The 12,500-nt window shown below is 45.4% G+C and overlaps 19 non-coding genes and 42 pseudogenes across 19 annotated transcripts; all 61 read right to left on the bottom strand.

Annotated features, from left to right (window-relative positions):
* Positions 1-165: 165 nt before the first annotated feature.
* On the bottom strand, positions 166-284 carry LOC142126556 (5S ribosomal RNA; annotated as a pseudogene).
* An 84-nt stretch (positions 285-368) lies between these two features.
* LOC142126347 (5S ribosomal RNA) lies at positions 369-487 on the bottom strand (annotated as a pseudogene).
* An 84-nt stretch (positions 488-571) lies between these two features.
* On the bottom strand, positions 572-690 carry LOC142126383 (5S ribosomal RNA; annotated as a pseudogene).
* Positions 691-774: 84 nt separating this feature from the next.
* Positions 775-893, bottom strand: LOC142126303 (5S ribosomal RNA; annotated as a pseudogene).
* An 84-nt stretch (positions 894-977) lies between these two features.
* Positions 978-1,096, bottom strand: LOC142126207 (5S ribosomal RNA). The gene has a single exon (XR_012685138.1). It is a non-coding gene; the product is annotated as a 5S ribosomal RNA (ribosomal RNA).
* Positions 1,097-1,180: 84 nt separating this feature from the next.
* On the bottom strand, positions 1,181-1,299 carry LOC142126524 (5S ribosomal RNA; annotated as a pseudogene).
* Positions 1,300-1,383: 84 nt separating this feature from the next.
* On the bottom strand, positions 1,384-1,502 carry LOC142126182 (5S ribosomal RNA). The gene has a single exon (XR_012685114.1). It is a non-coding gene; the product is annotated as a 5S ribosomal RNA (ribosomal RNA).
* An 84-nt stretch (positions 1,503-1,586) lies between these two features.
* LOC142126222 (5S ribosomal RNA) lies at positions 1,587-1,705 on the bottom strand. Its single transcript, XR_012685152.1, has one exon. It is a non-coding gene; the product is annotated as a 5S ribosomal RNA (ribosomal RNA).
* Positions 1,706-1,789: 84 nt separating this feature from the next.
* On the bottom strand, positions 1,790-1,908 carry LOC142126295 (5S ribosomal RNA; annotated as a pseudogene).
* Positions 1,909-1,992: 84 nt separating this feature from the next.
* LOC142126343 (5S ribosomal RNA) lies at positions 1,993-2,111 on the bottom strand (annotated as a pseudogene).
* An 85-nt stretch (positions 2,112-2,196) lies between these two features.
* On the bottom strand, positions 2,197-2,315 carry LOC142126123 (5S ribosomal RNA; annotated as a pseudogene).
* An 84-nt stretch (positions 2,316-2,399) lies between these two features.
* Positions 2,400-2,518, bottom strand: LOC142126450 (5S ribosomal RNA; annotated as a pseudogene).
* An 84-nt stretch (positions 2,519-2,602) lies between these two features.
* Positions 2,603-2,721, bottom strand: LOC142126447 (5S ribosomal RNA; annotated as a pseudogene).
* An 84-nt stretch (positions 2,722-2,805) lies between these two features.
* Positions 2,806-2,924, bottom strand: LOC142126183 (5S ribosomal RNA). Its single transcript, XR_012685115.1, has one exon. It is a non-coding gene; the product is annotated as a 5S ribosomal RNA (ribosomal RNA).
* Positions 2,925-3,009: 85 nt separating this feature from the next.
* Positions 3,010-3,128, bottom strand: LOC142126382 (5S ribosomal RNA; annotated as a pseudogene).
* An 84-nt stretch (positions 3,129-3,212) lies between these two features.
* LOC142126368 (5S ribosomal RNA) lies at positions 3,213-3,331 on the bottom strand (annotated as a pseudogene).
* Positions 3,332-3,415: 84 nt separating this feature from the next.
* On the bottom strand, positions 3,416-3,534 carry LOC142126305 (5S ribosomal RNA; annotated as a pseudogene).
* Positions 3,535-3,618: 84 nt separating this feature from the next.
* LOC142126242 (5S ribosomal RNA) lies at positions 3,619-3,737 on the bottom strand. The gene has a single exon (XR_012685170.1). It is a non-coding gene; the product is annotated as a 5S ribosomal RNA (ribosomal RNA).
* Positions 3,738-3,820: 83 nt separating this feature from the next.
* Positions 3,821-3,939, bottom strand: LOC142126333 (5S ribosomal RNA; annotated as a pseudogene).
* Positions 3,940-4,023: 84 nt separating this feature from the next.
* Positions 4,024-4,142, bottom strand: LOC142126311 (5S ribosomal RNA; annotated as a pseudogene).
* Positions 4,143-4,226: 84 nt separating this feature from the next.
* On the bottom strand, positions 4,227-4,345 carry LOC142126336 (5S ribosomal RNA; annotated as a pseudogene).
* An 84-nt stretch (positions 4,346-4,429) lies between these two features.
* On the bottom strand, positions 4,430-4,548 carry LOC142126589 (5S ribosomal RNA; annotated as a pseudogene).
* Positions 4,549-4,631: 83 nt separating this feature from the next.
* On the bottom strand, positions 4,632-4,750 carry LOC142126181 (5S ribosomal RNA). The gene has a single exon (XR_012685113.1). It is a non-coding gene; the product is annotated as a 5S ribosomal RNA (ribosomal RNA).
* An 86-nt stretch (positions 4,751-4,836) lies between these two features.
* LOC142126165 (5S ribosomal RNA) lies at positions 4,837-4,955 on the bottom strand. Its single transcript, XR_012685099.1, has one exon. It is a non-coding gene; the product is annotated as a 5S ribosomal RNA (ribosomal RNA).
* Positions 4,956-5,037: 82 nt separating this feature from the next.
* On the bottom strand, positions 5,038-5,156 carry LOC142126191 (5S ribosomal RNA). The gene has a single exon (XR_012685122.1). It is a non-coding gene; the product is annotated as a 5S ribosomal RNA (ribosomal RNA).
* An 84-nt stretch (positions 5,157-5,240) lies between these two features.
* On the bottom strand, positions 5,241-5,359 carry LOC142126321 (5S ribosomal RNA; annotated as a pseudogene).
* Positions 5,360-5,443: 84 nt separating this feature from the next.
* On the bottom strand, positions 5,444-5,562 carry LOC142126575 (5S ribosomal RNA; annotated as a pseudogene).
* An 84-nt stretch (positions 5,563-5,646) lies between these two features.
* Positions 5,647-5,765, bottom strand: LOC142126596 (5S ribosomal RNA; annotated as a pseudogene).
* Positions 5,766-5,850: 85 nt separating this feature from the next.
* LOC142126106 (5S ribosomal RNA) lies at positions 5,851-5,969 on the bottom strand (annotated as a pseudogene).
* An 84-nt stretch (positions 5,970-6,053) lies between these two features.
* LOC142126638 (5S ribosomal RNA) lies at positions 6,054-6,172 on the bottom strand (annotated as a pseudogene).
* Positions 6,173-6,256: 84 nt separating this feature from the next.
* Positions 6,257-6,375, bottom strand: LOC142126298 (5S ribosomal RNA; annotated as a pseudogene).
* An 84-nt stretch (positions 6,376-6,459) lies between these two features.
* LOC142126449 (5S ribosomal RNA) lies at positions 6,460-6,578 on the bottom strand (annotated as a pseudogene).
* Positions 6,579-6,662: 84 nt separating this feature from the next.
* Positions 6,663-6,781, bottom strand: LOC142126307 (5S ribosomal RNA; annotated as a pseudogene).
* An 84-nt stretch (positions 6,782-6,865) lies between these two features.
* LOC142126587 (5S ribosomal RNA) lies at positions 6,866-6,984 on the bottom strand (annotated as a pseudogene).
* Positions 6,985-7,067: 83 nt separating this feature from the next.
* LOC142126370 (5S ribosomal RNA) lies at positions 7,068-7,186 on the bottom strand (annotated as a pseudogene).
* An 85-nt stretch (positions 7,187-7,271) lies between these two features.
* LOC142126474 (5S ribosomal RNA) lies at positions 7,272-7,390 on the bottom strand (annotated as a pseudogene).
* An 84-nt stretch (positions 7,391-7,474) lies between these two features.
* On the bottom strand, positions 7,475-7,593 carry LOC142126164 (5S ribosomal RNA). Its single transcript, XR_012685098.1, has one exon. It is a non-coding gene; the product is annotated as a 5S ribosomal RNA (ribosomal RNA).
* Positions 7,594-7,677: 84 nt separating this feature from the next.
* On the bottom strand, positions 7,678-7,796 carry LOC142126434 (5S ribosomal RNA; annotated as a pseudogene).
* Positions 7,797-7,879: 83 nt separating this feature from the next.
* Positions 7,880-7,998, bottom strand: LOC142126586 (5S ribosomal RNA; annotated as a pseudogene).
* Positions 7,999-8,080: 82 nt separating this feature from the next.
* Positions 8,081-8,199, bottom strand: LOC142126088 (5S ribosomal RNA; annotated as a pseudogene).
* Positions 8,200-8,283: 84 nt separating this feature from the next.
* Positions 8,284-8,402, bottom strand: LOC142126268 (5S ribosomal RNA). The gene has a single exon (XR_012685193.1). It is a non-coding gene; the product is annotated as a 5S ribosomal RNA (ribosomal RNA).
* An 84-nt stretch (positions 8,403-8,486) lies between these two features.
* LOC142126271 (5S ribosomal RNA) lies at positions 8,487-8,605 on the bottom strand (annotated as a pseudogene).
* An 84-nt stretch (positions 8,606-8,689) lies between these two features.
* On the bottom strand, positions 8,690-8,808 carry LOC142126163 (5S ribosomal RNA). Its single transcript, XR_012685097.1, has one exon. It is a non-coding gene; the product is annotated as a 5S ribosomal RNA (ribosomal RNA).
* Positions 8,809-8,892: 84 nt separating this feature from the next.
* Positions 8,893-9,011, bottom strand: LOC142126548 (5S ribosomal RNA; annotated as a pseudogene).
* An 83-nt stretch (positions 9,012-9,094) lies between these two features.
* LOC142126479 (5S ribosomal RNA) lies at positions 9,095-9,213 on the bottom strand (annotated as a pseudogene).
* Positions 9,214-9,295: 82 nt separating this feature from the next.
* LOC142126178 (5S ribosomal RNA) lies at positions 9,296-9,414 on the bottom strand. Its single transcript, XR_012685111.1, has one exon. It is a non-coding gene; the product is annotated as a 5S ribosomal RNA (ribosomal RNA).
* An 84-nt stretch (positions 9,415-9,498) lies between these two features.
* On the bottom strand, positions 9,499-9,617 carry LOC142126540 (5S ribosomal RNA; annotated as a pseudogene).
* An 84-nt stretch (positions 9,618-9,701) lies between these two features.
* LOC142126462 (5S ribosomal RNA) lies at positions 9,702-9,820 on the bottom strand (annotated as a pseudogene).
* Positions 9,821-9,904: 84 nt separating this feature from the next.
* Positions 9,905-10,023, bottom strand: LOC142126261 (5S ribosomal RNA). Its single transcript, XR_012685187.1, has one exon. It is a non-coding gene; the product is annotated as a 5S ribosomal RNA (ribosomal RNA).
* Positions 10,024-10,107: 84 nt separating this feature from the next.
* Positions 10,108-10,226, bottom strand: LOC142126630 (5S ribosomal RNA; annotated as a pseudogene).
* An 84-nt stretch (positions 10,227-10,310) lies between these two features.
* LOC142126650 (5S ribosomal RNA) lies at positions 10,311-10,429 on the bottom strand (annotated as a pseudogene).
* An 85-nt stretch (positions 10,430-10,514) lies between these two features.
* On the bottom strand, positions 10,515-10,633 carry LOC142126253 (5S ribosomal RNA). Its single transcript, XR_012685180.1, has one exon. It is a non-coding gene; the product is annotated as a 5S ribosomal RNA (ribosomal RNA).
* Positions 10,634-10,715: 82 nt separating this feature from the next.
* On the bottom strand, positions 10,716-10,834 carry LOC142126491 (5S ribosomal RNA). Its single transcript, XR_012685217.1, has one exon. It is a non-coding gene; the product is annotated as a 5S ribosomal RNA (ribosomal RNA).
* An 84-nt stretch (positions 10,835-10,918) lies between these two features.
* On the bottom strand, positions 10,919-11,037 carry LOC142126162 (5S ribosomal RNA). The gene has a single exon (XR_012685096.1). It is a non-coding gene; the product is annotated as a 5S ribosomal RNA (ribosomal RNA).
* An 84-nt stretch (positions 11,038-11,121) lies between these two features.
* LOC142126467 (5S ribosomal RNA) lies at positions 11,122-11,240 on the bottom strand (annotated as a pseudogene).
* Positions 11,241-11,324: 84 nt separating this feature from the next.
* Positions 11,325-11,443, bottom strand: LOC142126218 (5S ribosomal RNA). The gene has a single exon (XR_012685148.1). It is a non-coding gene; the product is annotated as a 5S ribosomal RNA (ribosomal RNA).
* An 85-nt stretch (positions 11,444-11,528) lies between these two features.
* LOC142126085 (5S ribosomal RNA) lies at positions 11,529-11,647 on the bottom strand (annotated as a pseudogene).
* An 84-nt stretch (positions 11,648-11,731) lies between these two features.
* On the bottom strand, positions 11,732-11,850 carry LOC142126161 (5S ribosomal RNA). Its single transcript, XR_012685095.1, has one exon. It is a non-coding gene; the product is annotated as a 5S ribosomal RNA (ribosomal RNA).
* Positions 11,851-11,934: 84 nt separating this feature from the next.
* On the bottom strand, positions 11,935-12,053 carry LOC142126294 (5S ribosomal RNA; annotated as a pseudogene).
* Positions 12,054-12,137: 84 nt separating this feature from the next.
* LOC142126377 (5S ribosomal RNA) lies at positions 12,138-12,256 on the bottom strand (annotated as a pseudogene).
* Positions 12,257-12,340: 84 nt separating this feature from the next.
* Positions 12,341-12,459, bottom strand: LOC142126160 (5S ribosomal RNA). Its single transcript, XR_012685094.1, has one exon. It is a non-coding gene; the product is annotated as a 5S ribosomal RNA (ribosomal RNA).
* Between the last annotated feature and the right edge of the window lie 41 nt (positions 12,460-12,500).

Raw genomic sequence — 12,500 nt, 5'->3', positions numbered from 1 at the left:
CATCTACTAACCAGGCCTGGCGCTGCTTAGCTTTGAAGATCAGACGAGATTGGGCTTGTTCAGGGTGGTGTGGCTGTAGATATTGATTTCCTAATGACCTACATCTCTTATACATCTCAAAACCAGCATTGAAGGAAGTCGGAACAAGAGAAAATAAAAAAAAATTGCCTACAGCACCTGGTAATCCCAGGTGGTCTCCCATCCAAGTACTAACCAGTCCCAGCCCTGCTTAGCTTCCAAGATCAGACGAAATTGGGCTTGTTCAGGGTGGTGTGGCTGTATGCATTGGTTTCCTAATGACCTACATCTCTTATACATCTCAAAACCAGCATTGAAGGAAGCCGGAACAAGAGAAAATAAAAAAAAATGGCATACAGCACCTGGTATTCCCAGGTGGTCTCCCATCCAAGTACTAACCAGGCCCGGTCCTGCTTAGCTTCCAAGATCAAATGAGATTGGGCTTGCTCAGGGTGGTGTGGCTGTAGGTATTGGTTTTCTAAAGACCTACATGTCTTATACATCTCAAAACCAGCTTCGAAGGAAGCCGGAACAAGAGAAAATAAAAAAAAACTGCCTACAGCACCTGGTATTCCCAGGTGGTCTCCCATCCAAGTACTAACCAGGCCGGGCCCTGCTTAGCTTCCAAGATCAGACGAGATTGGGCTTGTTCAGGGTGGTGTGGCAGTAGGTATTGGTTTCCTAATGACCTACATCTCTTATACATCTCAAAACCAGCATTGAAGGAAGCCGGAACAAGAGAAAATAAAAAAAAATGGCCTATAGCACCTGGTATTCCCAGGTGGTCTCCCATCCAAGTACTAACCAGGCCCGGTCCTGCTTAGCTTCCAAGATCAAATGAGATTGGGCTTGTTCAGGGTGGTGTGGCTGTAGGTATTGGTTTTCTAAAGATCTACATGTCTTATACATCTCAAAACCAGCTTCGAAGGAAGCCGGAACAAGAGAAAATAAAAAAAAACTGCCTACAGCACCTGGTATTCCCAGGTGGTCTCCCATCCAAGTACTAACCAGGCCTGGCCCTGCTTAGCTTCCAAGATCAGACGAGATTGGGCTTGTTCAGGGTGGTGTGGCTGTAGGTATTGGTTTCCTAATGACCTACATCTCTTATACATCTCAAATCCAGCTTCGAAGGAAGCCGGAACAAGAGAAAATAAAAAAAAAAGGCCTACAGCACCTGGTATTCCCAGATGGTCTCCCATCCAAGTGCTAACCAGGCCTAGCCCTGCTTAGCTTCCAAGATCAGACGAGATTGGGCTTGTTCAGGGTGGTGTGGCTGTATGTATTGGTTTCCTAATGACCTACATCTCTTATACATCTCAAAACCAGCATTGAAGGAAGTCGGAACAAGAGAAAATAAAAAAGAATTGCCTACAGCACTTGGTATTCCCAGGTGGTCACCCATCCAAGTACTAACCAGGCCCGGCCCTGCTTAGCTTCCAAGATCAGATGAGATTGGGCTTGTTCAGGGTGGTGTGACTGTAGGTATTGTTTTTCTAATGACCTACATCTCTTATACATCTCAAAACCAGCATTGAAGGAAGACGGAACAAGAGAAAATAAAAAAAAAAGGCCTACAGCACCTGGTATTCCCAGGTGGTCTCCCATCCAAGTATTAACCAGGCCCAGCCCTTCTTAGCTTCCAAGATCAGATGAGATTGGGCTTGTTCAGGGTGGTGTGGCTGTAGGTATTGGCTTCCTAATGACCTACATCTCTTATACATCTCAAAACCAGCATTGAAGGAAGCCGGAACAAGAGAAAATAAAAAAAAACTGCCTACAGCACCTGGTATTCCCAGGTGGTCTCCCATCCAAGTACTAACCAGGCCGGGCCCTGCTTAGCTTCCAAGATCAGACGAGATTGGGCTTGTTCAGGGTGGTGTGGCTGTAGGTATTGGTTACCTAATGACCTACATCTCTTATACATCTCAAAACCAGCATTGAAGGAAGTCGGAACAAGAGAAAATAAAAAAAAATTGCCTACAGCACCTGGTATTCCCAGGTGGTCTCCCATCCAAGTACTAACCAGGCCCGGCCCTTCTTAGCTTACAAGATCAGATGAGATTGGGCTTGTTCAGGGTGGTGTGGCTGTAGGTATTGGTTTCCTAAAGACCTACATCTCTTATACATCTCAAAACCAGCTTCGAAGGAAGCCGGAACAAGAGAAAATAAAAAAAAAATTGCCTAAAGCACCTGGTATTCCCAGGTGTTCTCCCATCCAACTACTAACCAGGCCTGGCCCTGCTTAGCTTTGAAGTTCAGACGAGATTGGGCTTGTTCAGGGTGGTGTGGCTGTAGATATTGATTTCCTAATGACCTACATCTCTTATACATCTCAAAACCAGCATTGAAGGAAGTCGGAACAAGAGAAAATAAGAAAAAATTGCCTACAGCACCTGGTATTCCCAGGTGGTCTCCCATCCAAGTACTAACCAGTCCCAGCCATGCTTAGCTTCCAAGATCAGATGAGATTGGGCTTGTTCAGGGTGGTGTGGCTGTATGTATTGGTTTCCTAATGACCTACATCTCTTATACATCTCAAAACCAGCATTGAAGGAAGCCGGAACAAGAGAAAATAAAAAAAAATGGCCAACAGCACCTGGTATTCCCAGGTGGTCTCCCATCCAAGTACTAACCAGGCCGGGCCCTGCTTAGCTTCCAAGATCAGACGAGATTGGGCTTGTTCAGGGTGGTGTGGCAGTAGGTATTGGTTTCCTAATGACCTACATCTCTTATACATCTCAAAACCAGCATTGAAGGAAGCCGGAACAAGAGAAAATAAAAAAAAACTGCCTACAGCACCTGGTATTCCCAGGTGGTCTCCCATCCAAGTACTAACCAGGCCCGGTCCTGCTTAGCTTCCAAGATCAAATGAGATTGGGCTTGTTCAGGGTGGTGTGGCTGTAGGTATTGGTTTTCTAAAGATCTACATGTCTTATACATCTCAAAACCAGCTTCGAAGGAAGCCGGAACAAGAGAAAATAAAAAAAAAACTGCCTACAGCACCTGGTATTCCCAGGTGGTCTCCCATCCAAGTACTAACCAGGCCGGGCCCTGCTTAGCTTCCAAGATCAGACGAGATTGGGCTTGTTCAGGGTGGTGCGGCTGTAGGTATTGGTTTCCTAATGACCTACATCTCTTATACATCTCAAATCCAGCTTCGAAGGAAGCCGGAACAAGAGAAAATAAAAAAAAAAGGCCTACAGCACCTGGTATTCCCAGATGGTCTCCCATCCAAGTACTAACCAGGCCTAGCCCTGCTTAGCTTCCAAAATCAGATGAGATTGGGCTTGTTCAGGGTGGTGTGGCTGTATGTATTGTTTTCCTAATGACCTACATCTCTTATACATCTCAAAACCAGCATTGATGGAAGTCGGAATAAGAGAAAATAAAAAAGAAAGGCCTACAGCATCTGGTATTCCCAGGTGGTCTCCCATCAAAGTACTAACCAGGCCCAGCCCTTCTTAGCTTCCAAGATCAGATGAGATTGGGCTTGTTCAGGGTGGTGTGGCTGTAGGTATTGGTTTCTTACTGACCTACATCTCTTATACATCTTAAAACCAGCATTGTAGGAAGTCGGAACAAGAGAAAATAAAAAAGAAAGGCCTACAGCACCTGGTATTCCCAGGTGGTCTCCCATCCGAGTACTAACCAGGCCCGGCCCTGCTTAGCTTCCAAGATCAGATGAGATTGGGCTTGTTCAGGGGGGTGTGGCTATAGCATTGGTTTCCTAAAGACCTACATCTCTTATACATCTCAAATCCAGCTTCGAAGGAAGCCGGAACAAGAGAAAATAAAAAAATAAGGCCTACAGCACCTGGTATTCCCAGGTGGTCTCCCATCCAAGTACTAACCAGGCCCAGCGCTGCTTAGCTTCCAAGATCAGACGAGATTGGGCTTGTTCAGGGTGGTGTAGCTGTATGTAATAGTTTCCTAATGACCTACATCTCTTATACATCTCAAAACCAGCATTGAAGGAAGCCGGAACAAGAGAAAATAAAAAAAAATGGCCTACAGCACCTGGTATTCCCAGGTGGTCTCCCATCCAAGTACTAACCAGGCCTGGTCCTGCTTAGCTTCCAAGATCAAATGAGATTGGGCTTGTTCAGGGTGGTGTGGCTGTAGGTATTGGTTTTCTAAAGACCTACATGTCTTATACATCTCAAAACCAGCTTCGAAGGAAGCCGGAACAAGAGAAAATAAAAAAAAAAGGCCTACAGCACCTGGTATTCCCAGATGGTCTCCCATCCAAGTACTAACCAGGCCTGGCCCTGCTTAGCTTCCAAGATCAGACGAGATTGGGCTTGTTCAGGGTGGTGTGGCTGTATGTATTGTTTTCCTAATGACCTACATCTCTTATACATCTCAAAACCAGCATTGAAGGAAGCCGGAACAAGAGAAAATAAAAAAAAAAGGCCTACAGCACCTGGTATTCATAGGTGGTCTCCCATCCAAGTACTAACCAGGCCCGACCCTACTTAGCATCCAAGATCAGATGAGATTGGGCTTGTTCAGGGTGGTGTGGTTATAGTATTGGTTTTCTAATGACCTACATCTCTTATACATCTCAAAACCAGCATTGACGGAAGTCGGAACAAGAGAAAATAAAAAAGAATTGCCTACAGCACCTGGTATTCCCAGGTGGTCACCCATCCAAGTACTAACCAGGCCTGGCCCTGCTTAGCTTCCAAGATCAGATGAGATTGGGCTTGTTCAGGGTGGTGTGACTGTAGGTATTGTTTTCCTAATGACCTACATCTCTTATACATCTCAAAACCAGCATTGAAGGAAGACGGAACAAGAGAAAATTAAAAAAAAAATGGCCTACAGCACCTGGTATTCCCAGGTGGTCTCCCATCCAAGTATTAACCAAGCCCAGCCCTGCTTAGCTTCCAAGATCAGATGAGATTGGGCTTGTTCAGGGTGGTGTGGCTGTAGGTATGGTTTCCTACTGACCTACATCTCTTATACATCTGAAAACCAGCATTGAAGGAAGCCGGAACAAGAAAAATTAAAATAAAAGGCCTACAGCACCTGGTATTCCCAGGTGGTCTCCCATCCAAGTACTAACCAGGCCCGGCCCTGCTTAGCTTCCAAGATCAGATGAGATTGGGCTTGTCCAGGGTGGTGTGGCTGTAGGTATTGGCTTCCTAATGACCTACATCTCTTATACATCTCAAAACCAGCATTGAAGGAAGCCGGAACAAGAGAAAATAAAAAAAAATGGCCTTCAGCACCTGGTATTCCCAGGTGGTCTCCCATCCAAGTACTAACCAGGCCCGGTCCTGCTTAGCTTCCAAGATCAAATGAGATTGGGCTTGTTCAGGGTGGTGTGGCTGTAGGTATTGGTTTTCTAAAGACTTACATGTCTTATACATCTCAAAACCAGCTTCGAAGGAAGCCGGAACAAGAGAAAATAAAAAAAAACTGCCTACAGCACCTGGTATTCCCAGGTGGTCTCCCATCCAAGTCCTAACCAGGCCGGGCCCTGCTTAGCTTCCAAGATCAGACGAGATTGGGCTTGTTCAGGGTGGTGTAGCTGTAGGTATTGGTTTCCTAATGACCTACATCTCTTATACATCTCAAAACCAGCATTGAAGGAAGTCGGAACAAGAGAAAATAAAAAAAAATTGCCTACAGCACCTTGTATTCCCAGGTGGTCTCCCATCCAAGTACTAACCAGGCCCAGCCCTTCTTAGCTTACGAGATCAGATGAGATTGGGCTTGTTCAGGGTGGTGTGGCTGTAGGTATTGGTTTCCTAAAGACCTACATCTCTTATACATCTCAAAACCAGCTTCGAAGGAAGCCGGAACAAGAGAAAATAAAAAAAAAATTGCCTAAAGCACCTGGTATTCCCAGGTGGTCTCCCATCCAACTACTAACCAGGCCTGGCCCTGCTTAGCTTTGAAGATCAGACGAGATTGGGCTTGTTCAGGGTGGTGTGGCAATAGATATTGATTTTCTAATGACCTACATCTCTTATACATCTCAAAACTAGCATTGAAGGAAGTCGGAACAAGAGAAAATAAAAAAAAATTGCCTACAGCACCTGGTATTCCCAGGTGGTCTCCCATCCAAGTACTAACCACTCCCAGCCCTGCTTAGCTTCCAATATCAGACGAGATTGGGCTTGTTCAGGGTGGTGTGGCAGTAGGTATTGGTTTCCTAATGACCTACATCTCTTATACATCTCAAAACCAGCATTGAAGGAAGCCGGAACAAGAGAAAATAAAAAAAAATTGCCTACAGCACCTGGTATTCCCAGGTGGTCTCCCATCCAAGTACTAACCAGGCCCGGTCCTGCTTAGCTTCCAAGATCAAATGAGATTAGGCTTGTTCAGGGTGGTGTGGCTGTAGGTATTGGTTTTTTAAAGATCTACATGTCTTATACATCTCAAAACCAGCTTCGAAGGAAGCCAGAACAAGACAAAATAAAAAAAAACTGCCTACAGCACCTGGTATTCCCAGGTGGTCTCCCATCAAAGTACTAACCAGGCCGGGCCCTGCTTAGCTTCCAAGATCAGACGAGATTGGGCTTGTTCAGTGTGGTGTGGCTGTAGGTATTGGTTTCCTAATGACCTACATCTCTTATACATCTCAAATCCAGCTTCGAAGGAAGCCGGAACAAGAGAAAATAAAAAAAAAAGGCCTACAGCACCTGGTATTCCCAGATGGTCTCCCATCCAAGTACTAACCAGGCCTAGCCCTGCTTAGCTTCCAAGATCAGACGAGATTGGGCTTGTTCAGGGTGGTGTGGCTGTATGTATTGTTTTCCTAATGACCTACATCTCTTATACATCTCAAAACCAGCATTGAAGGAAGCCGGAACAAGAGAAAATAAAAAAAAAAGGCCTACAGCACCTGGTATTCATAGGTGGTCTCCCATCCAAGTACTAACCAGGCCCGACCCTACTTAGCATCCAAGATCAGATGAGATTGGGCTTGTTCAGGGTGGTGTGGTTATAGTATTGGTTTCCTAATGACCTACATCTCTTATACATCTCAAAACCAGCATTGAAGGAAGTCGGAACAAGAGAAAATAAAAAAGAATTGCCTACAGCACCTGGTATTCCAAGGTGGTCACCCATCCAAGTACTAACCAGGCGCGGCCCTGCTTAGTTTCCAAGATCAGATGAGATTGGGCTTGTTCAGGGTGGTGTGACTGTAGGTATTGTTTTTCTAATGACCTACATCTCTTATACATCTCAAAACCAGCATTGAAGGAAGACGGAACAAGAGAAAAGAAAAAAAAAAGGGCCTACAGCACCTGGTATTCCCAGGTGGTCTCCCATCCAAGTACTAACCAGTCCCAGCCCTGCTTAGCTTCCAAGATCAGACGAGATTGGGCTTGTTCAGGGTGGTGTGGATGTATGTATTGGTTTTCTAATGACCTACATCTCTTATACATCTCAAAACCAGCATTGAAGGAAGCCGGAACAAGAGAAAATAAAAAAAAATGGCCTACAGCACCTGGTATTCCCAGGTGGTCTCCCATCCAAGTACTAACCAGGCCCGGTCCTGCTTAGCTTCCAAGATCAAATGAGATTGGGCTTGTTCAGGGTGGTGTGGCTGTAGGTATTGGTTTTCTAAAGACCTACATGTCTTATACATCTCAAAACCAGCTTCGAAGGTAGCCGGAACAAGAGAAAATAAAAAAAAAAGGCCTACAGCACCTGGTATTCCCAGATGGTCTCCCATCCAAGTACTAACCAGGCCTAGCCCTGCTTAGCTTCCAAGATCAGACGAGATTGGGCTTGTTTAGGGTGGTGTGGCTGTATGTATTGTTTTCCTAATGACCTACATCTCTTATACATCTCAAAACCAGCATTGAAGGAAGCCGGAACAAGAGAAAATAAAAAAAAAGGCCTACAGCACCTGGTATTCATAGGTGGTCTCCCATCCAAGTACTAACCAGGCCCGACCCTACTTAGCATCCAAGATCAGATGAGATTGGGCTTGTTCAGGGTGGTGTGGTTATAGTATTGGTTTCCTAATGACCTACATCTCTTATACATCTCAAAACCAGCTTTGCAGGAAGGGGAACAAGAGAAAATAAAAAAAACAATCATACAGCATCTGGTATTCCCAGTTGGTCTCCTATCCAAGTACTAACCAGGCCCGGCCCTGCTTAGCTTTCAAGATCAGATGAGATTAGGCTTATTCAGGGTGGTGTGTCTGTAGGTATTGGCTTCCTAATGACCTACATCTCTTATACAACTCAAAACCAGCATTGAAGGAAGCCGGAACAAGAGAAAATAAAAAAAAATGGCCTACAGCACTTGGTATTCCCAGGTGGTCTCCCATCCAAGTACTAACCAGGCCCGGTCCTGCTTAGCTTCCAAGATCAGATGAGATTGGGCTTGTTCAGGGTGGTGTGGCTGTAGGTATTGGTTTTCTAATGACCTACATGTCTTATACATCTCAAAACCAGCTTCGAAGGAAGTCGGAACAAGAGAAAATAAAAAAGAATTGCCTACAGCACCTGGTATTCCCAGGTGGTCTCCCATCCAAGTACTAACCAGGCCCGGCCCTGCTTAGCTTCCAAGATAAGATGAGATTGGGCTTGTTCAGGGTGGTGTGGCTGTAGGTATTGGTTTCCTAATGACCTACATCTCTTATACATCTCAAAACCAGCATTGAAGGAAGCCGGAACAAGAGAAAATAAAAAAAAATGGCCTACAGCACCTGGTATTCCCAGGTGGTCTCCCATCCAAGTACTAACCAGGCCCGGTCCTGCTTAGCTTCCAAGATCAAATGAGATTGGGCTTGTTCAGGGTGGTGTGGCTGTAGGTATTGGTTTTCTAAAGACCTACATGTCTTATACATCTCAAAACCAGCTTCGAAGGAAGCCGGAACAAGAGAAAATAAAAAAAAACCCTCTACAGCACCTGGTATTCCCAGGTGGTCTCCCATCCAAGTACTAACCAGGCCGGGCCCTGCTTAGCTTCCAAAATCAGATGAGATTGGGCTTGTTCAGGGTGGTGTGGCTGTAGGTATTGGTTTTCTAATGACCTACATGTCTTATACATCTCAAAACCAGCTTCGAAGGAAGCCGGAACAAGAGAAAATAAAAAAAACTGCCTACAGCACCTGGTATTCCCAGGTGGTCTCCCATCTAAGTATTAACCAGGGCCAGCCCTTCTTAGCTTCCAAGATCAGATGAGATTGGGCTTGTTCAGGGTGGTGTGGCTGTAGGTATGGTTTCTTACTGACCTACATCTCTTATACATCTGAAAACCAGCATTGAAGGAAGCCGGAACAAGAAAAAATAAAATAAAAGGCCTACAGCACCTGGTATTCCCAGGTGGTCTCCCATCCAAGTACTAACCAGGCCCGGCCCTGCTTAGCTTCCAAGATCAGATGAGATTGGGCTTGTTCAGGGTGGTGTGGCTGTAGGTATTGGTTTCCTAATGACCTACATCTCTTATACATCTCAAAACCAGCATTGAAGGAAGCCGGAACAAGAGAAAATAAAAAAAAATGGCCTACAGCACCTGGTATTCCCAGGTGGTCTCCCATCCAAGTACTAACCATGCCCGGTCCTGTTTAGCTTCCAAGATCAAATGAGATTGGTCTTGTTCAGGGTGGTGTGGCTGTAGGTATTGGTTTTCTAAAGACCTACATGTCTTATACATCTCAAAACCAGCTTCGAAGGAAGCCGGAACAAGAGAAAATAAAAAAAAACTGCCTACAGCACCTGGTATTCCCAGGTGGTCTCCCATCCAAGTACTAACCAGGCCGGGCCCTGCTTAGCTTCCAAGATCAGACGAGATTGGGCTTGTTCAGGCTGGTGTGGCTGTAGGTATTGGTTTCCTAATGACCTACATTTCTTATACATCTCAAAACCAGCATTGAAGGAAGCCGGAACAAGAGAAAATAAAAAAAAATGGCCTACAGCACCTGGTATTCCCAGGTGGTCTCCCATCCAAGTACTAACCAGGCCCGGTCCTGCTTAGCTTCCAAGATCAAATGAGATTGGGCTTGTTCGGGGTGGTGTGGCTGTAGGTATTGGTTTTCTAAAGACCTACATGTCTTATACATCTCAAAACCAGCTTCGAAGGAAGCCGGAACAAGAGAAAATAAAAAAAAACTGCCTACATCACCTGGTATTCCCAGGTGGTCTCCCATCCAAGTACTAACCAGGCCGGGCCCTGCTTAGCTTCCAAGATCAGACAAGATTAGGCTTGTTCAGGGTGGTGTGGCTGTAGGTATTGGTTTCCTAATGACCTACATCTCTTATACATCTCAAATCCAGCTTCGAAGGAAGCCGGAACAATAGAAAATAAAAAAAAAAGGCCTACAGCACCTGGTAATTCCAGATGGTCTCCCATCCAAGTACTAACCAGGCCTGGCCCTGCTTAGCTTCCAAGGTCAGACGAGATTGGGCTTGTTCAGGGTGGTGTGGCTGTATGTATTGTTTTTTTAATGACCTACATCTCTTATACATCTCAAAACCAGCATTGAAGGAAGACGGAACAAGAGAAAATAAAAAAAAAAAGGCCTACAGCACCTGGTATTCCCAGGTGGTCTCCCATCCAAGTATTAATCAGGCCCAGCCCTTCTTAGCTTCCAAGATCAGATGAGATTGGGCTTGTTCAGGGTGGTGTGGCTGTAGGTATGTTTTCCTACTGACCTACATCTCTTATACATCTGAAAACCAGCATTGAAGGAAGCCGGAACAAGAAAAAATAAAATAAAAGGCCTACAGCACCTGGTATTCCCAGGTGGTCTCCCACCCAAGTACTAACCAGGCCCGGCCCTGCTTAGATTCCAAGATCAGATGAGATTGGGCTTGTTCAGGGTGGTGTGGCTGTAGGTATTGGCTTCCTAATGACCTACATCTCTTATACATCTCAAAACCAGCATTGAAGGAAGCCGGAACAAGAGAAAATAAAAAAAAATGGCCTACAGCACCTGGTATTCCCAGGTGGTCTCCCATCCAAGTACTAACCAGGCCCGGTCCTGCTTAGCTTCCAAGATCAAATGAGATTGGGCTTGTTCAGGGTGGTGTGGCTGTAGGTATTGGTTTTCTAAAGACCTACATGTCTTATACATCTCAAAACCAGCTTCGAAGGAAGCCGGAACAAGAGAAAATAAAAAAAAACTGCCTACAGCACCTGGTATTCCCAGGTGGTCTCCCATCCAAGTACTAACCAGGCTGGGCCCTGCTTAGCTTCCAAGATCAGACGAGATTGGGCTTGTTCAGGGTGGTGTGGCTGTAGGTATTGGTTTTCTAATGACCTACATCTCTTATACATCTCAAAACCAGCATTGAAGGAAGTCGGAACAAGTGAAAATAAAAAAAAATTGCCTACAACACCTGGTATTCCCAGGTGGTCTCCCATCCAAGTACTAACCAGGCCCGGCCCTTCTTAGCTTCCAAGATCAGATGAGATTGGGCTTGTTCAGGGTGGTGTGATTGTAGGTATTGGTTTCCTAAAGACCTACATCTCTTATACATCTCAAAACCAGCTTCGAAGGAAGCCGGAACCAGAGAAAATAAAAAAAAAATTGCCTAAAGCACCTGGTATTCCCAGGTGGTCTCCCATCCAACTACTAACCAGGCCTGGCCCTGCTTAGCTTTGAAGATCAGACGAGATTGGGCTTGTTCAGGGTGGTGTGGCTGTAGATATTCATTTCCTAATGACCTACATCTCTTATGCATCTCAAAACCAGCATTGAAGGAAGCCGGAACAAGAGAAAATAAAAAAAAATGGCCTACAGCACCTGGTATTCCCAGGTGGTCTCCCATCCAAGTACTAACCAGGCCCGGTCCTGCTTAGCTTCCAAGATCAAATGAGATTGGGCTTGTTCAGGGTGGTGTGGCTGTAGGTATTGGTTTTCTAAAGACCTACATGTCTTATACATCTCAAAACCAGCTTCGAAGGAAGCCGGAACAAGAGAAAATAAAAAAAAACTGCCTACAGCACCTGGTATTCCCAGGTGGTCTCCCATCCAAGTACTAACCAGGCCGGGCCCTGCTTAGCTTCCAAGATCAGACGAGATTGGGCTTGTTCAGGGTGGTGTGGCTGTAGGTATTGGTTTCCTAATGACCTACATCTCTTATACATCTCAAATCCAGCTTCGAAGGAAGCCGGAACAAGAGAAAATAAAAAAAAAAGGCCTACAGCACCTGGTATTCCCAGATGGTCTCCCATCCAAGTACTAAACAGGCCTAGCCCTGCTTAGCTTCCAAGATCAGACGAGATTGGGCTTGTTCAGGGTGGTGTGGCTGTATGTATTGTTTTCCTAATGACCTACATCTCTTATACATCTCAAAACCAGCATTGAAGGAAGCCGGAACAAGAGAAAATAAAAAAAAATGGCCTACAGCACCTGGTATTCCCAGGTGGTCTCCCATCCAAGTACTAACCAGGCCCGGTCCTGCTTAGCTTCCAAGATCAAATGAGATTGGGCTTGTTCAGGGTGGTGTGGCTGTAGGTATTGGTTTTCTAAAGACCTACATGTCTTATACATCTCAAAA

This window comes from Mixophyes fleayi, unplaced genomic scaffold (genome assembly GCF_038048845.1).
Source record: "Mixophyes fleayi isolate aMixFle1 unplaced genomic scaffold, aMixFle1.hap1 Scaffold_270, whole genome shotgun sequence".
Lineage (NCBI taxonomy): Eukaryota > Metazoa > Chordata > Amphibia > Anura > Limnodynastidae > Mixophyes > Mixophyes fleayi.
This window is presented reverse-complemented; position numbering and strand designations above follow the sequence as displayed.